The sequence below is a fragment of the Astatotilapia calliptera genome, chromosome 14 (assembly GCF_964374335.1).
Source record: "Astatotilapia calliptera chromosome 14, fAstCal68.1, whole genome shotgun sequence".
Classification (NCBI taxonomy): Eukaryota; Metazoa; Chordata; class Actinopteri; order Cichliformes; family Cichlidae; genus Astatotilapia; species Astatotilapia calliptera.
Genome location: NC_137435.1, coordinates 17,019,739 through 17,023,463, shown reverse-complemented (window position 1 = coordinate 17,023,463; position 3,725 = coordinate 17,019,739).

Below are 3,725 nucleotides of genomic sequence, written 5' to 3'. Positions count from 1 at the left end.
GCATCCTTGCCAGATGCCCGAACCACCTCAGCTGGCTCCTTTCGATGTGGAGCAGCAGCTGCTCTACTCTGAGCCCCTCCCGGATGGCCGAACTTCTCACCCTATCTCTAAGGGAGAGGCCAGCCACCCTTCGGAGGAAGCTCATTTCCGCCGCTTGTATCCGCGATCTCGTTCTTTCGGTCACTACCCACAGCTCGTGGCCATAGGTGAGGGTAGGGACGTAGATCGACCGGTAAATTGAGAGCTTCGCTTTTACACTCAGCTCCCTCTTCACCACGACTGACCGGTGCAGCGTCCGCATTACTGCAGCCGCAGCCCCAATCCGTCTGTCGATCTCCAGCTCCCTTCTCCCATCACTCGCGAACAAGACCCCGAGATACTTGAACTCCTCCACTTGGGGCAGGAACTCATCCCCGACCCGGAGTGGGCACTCCACCCTTTTCCGGCTGAGAACCATGGCCTCAGATTTGGAGGTGCTGATCCTCATTCCCGCTGCGTTCCACTCGGCTGCGAACCGAACGGACATGAGCGCAATTTCACAAAAAAAAAAAAAGACTTCCTGTACATTATGCTTGATTTTCTCTGTAACCACAACAAGGAGAGATGGGCATTTGTGCTGCTCTTTTGTGATAAGGAAGAATCTGGCACTTATTTGACCGCAGCTGTCTGTGTTTCTCCTTAGAAGATGCATATTTACAAATAACTTTCCAGCTTTGGAAAAAAAAAATCCAGCTAAGTGAGAACTAACTTGGACATGGATCAAATGAAATATCTTAGAGATGGTCGTTTACTGGAGTCGTCGGCTCTGTCCGTGTTTCCCTTTACAAAGGGAATAAATAAAGGGCTCCTTACATCTTCACCATTGCATCCTGCTCTCTCTCATTCATACACACATGTTTGTCTCACATATACTAATAGGAGGAATCTGTCAGCCTGTCTATTGCACTACAAACAGGAACTACCCCCACTTTGAACCCATCTGTGAAAAAGACTTGATTTCAGTTTTTTTTTTCTTTTTAATGGCCCATCAACCTACTTTCAGGCCATTTTTTCTAAGGCAACGTTTTTAAGCGGATAACTAAAAACCTATTAAAGATAAAAGCTGGAAATTTCTATCATCAAAATGAATGAGGATCTGGCACTTTAGAAAAGAAGATAAATTCAAGTTGTTCCATAAAGTAACATATTTTAGCACAGACTAAAAAAAACTTCATATTTCAAAAGAGAACAGACACATGTTTAACTATGTTTTAGTTTGGGAGTCCCCTAAAACCTAAGAGATTAAATCTGGACCTTCTCCTTTTATGGCCCTCCCACACACTCCTGATGGTCCCAGATTAGGCACCTGAGATAGTGGCTCTCAATACAACAACGGGATATGTGCACAGTTTGAATATAAATAAATATGATTTCCAGCATTATGCTCTATAGATGCTCTGTAACCAAAACAAGGTAGTAAACTGCTCTTTTTTGATAAGAAAGAATCTGGCACTTATTTAACAACAGCTCTGTGTGTATTTCTCCTTGGAAAATACATATTTATAAATAACGTACCAGCAAGTAAAGTTAGCTTCGGATTTGGAGAAAAATCAAATGAAATATCTCAGAGACAATCGACTACAGGAGTCATCTGTGGCTGGGACCTGTGTGTTAAAAAACTCAAAAGGAATATGTTTAAAATTGAAAAAAAAAATTACACAGTGTGCAAATACCCATGTGCTGCAAGGCTGAATGCAGCAACCTGGATTTCATTTCAGTTTAAGGCCCTTTGCTTCATGTCTTCTGACACTCTCTCTCTCTTTAATTCAGTTCAATTCAATTTTATTTATAAGGGCCAAATCACAACAACAGTCGCAGTCCAACAATCAAGTGACCCCCTATGAGCAAGCACTTTGGTGACAGTTGGAAAGAAAAACTCCCTTTTACCAGGAAGAAACCTCCAGCAGAACCAGGCTCAGGGAGGGGCGGCCATCTGCTACGACCGGTTGGGGTGAGAGAAAGAAGACAGGATAAGGACATGCTGTGGAAGAGAGACAGAGATGAATAACAAGTATGATTCAATGGTCTATTAACACATGCTGAGTGAGAAAGGAGAGTGAAGGGAAATACTCAATGCATCATGGGAATCCACCTATTGCAGCATAACTAAGGGTCACCTGATCCAGCCCTAACTATATGCTTTAGCAAAACGGAAAGTTTTAAGCCTAATCTTAAAAGTAGAGATAGTGTCTGTCTCCTGAATCCAAACTGGAAGCTGGTTCCACAGAAGAGGGGCCTGAAAACTGAAGGCTCTCCCTTCTACGCTGCTTTAATTCCTTGATGTCTTGCATACTAAGGCCTGCAAAACCCCACACTGAGAAAATGAAATACATAAATGAACTCTATTGAGAGTTGGTGTCGGTGTCCTGCAGTTTTTAGATCTCACCCTGGGTCAACACACCTGAATCAAATGATTAAATGGTAAATGGCCTGTATTTGTATAGCGCTTTACTAGTCCCTAAGGACCCCAAAGCGCTTTACACAATCAGTCACCCACCCATTTACACACTGGTGATGGCAAGCTACATTGTAGCCACAGCTGCCCTGGGGCGCACTGACAGAGGCGAGGCTGCCGGACACTGGCGCCACCGGGCCCTCTGACCACCACCAGCAGGCAACGGGTGAAGTGTCTTGCCCAAGGACACAACGACCGAGACTGTCCGAGCCGGGGCTCGAACCCCTAGTTCATTAGTTCATTACCAGGCCTCTGGAGAACTTCAAGACATGTTGAGGAGGTAATTTAGCCTTTAAATCAGCTGTCTTGTATCAAGGTTACATCTAAAACCTGCAGGACACCAGCCCTCGAGGCCTGGAGTTCGACACCTGTGATTTAGACTGACTAAGCTGTGTTTTTTTTTTCTTGCTTGGATGTTGATGTTTTTGACTTTTTTTCCTCTGTCTGGTTTTGTGTAATTTTGAACGTAAAATCTTACAGTCAAGGAAAGTTTGCCCACTAACAAGAAATGATCATTCTATTATTTCAATAGTAGGTTGACAGAGATGACACAACAATAACAAAAAAAAATTTAAAAAATAAAAAATCCAGAAAACTGCATTACAAAAAGTTTAAAAATGAATTTGCCTTTTCATGCATTTCTAACTAAAATGTGAAAGTAGTTGCTAATCCTCTTTGTTTTAGTAGTTGCCATAGGAGATCATCTTGTGGATTGTCAGAACCAGCACCCCAATACAGGAAGTGGGAATCAGCTCTCTGTTTAAAAAGCCCTAATCTCTGATCTACAAGTATTACCCAGCAGGCGATCCAGGGTTCAGATTAAGCTAGTGAATGAAAGGACTCGCCTGGTCCTACCTCTCTCTCCAAGAATGTCCACCTACTCTGGCAAAAACTGGGGCCTGAGCATACTTGCAGGCCAGGTATCTAATCACCACACCTGTTACAGCAACTCCCAATGGACTTGGAATATAACTAGGTACAATTTAGGGGCCTGACGTAGGCCAAATTAGTCTGAAGCTATCTATGCAGGATCAAGCTATAAGTAACTAAGAGTAATGCTGGTCTTTCAGTAGCCAATTCACCACTTTAGATCAGAGTGGACTGGCTGAGCAACTATTAAATTGACCATTTTACATATAAATTTTACATATAAATATACTGATCCGCTATATCCTCCTATTTATGGTGTTGTGGCAAATCCACTAGCCCAAAAAAATGGATCGGACATCAA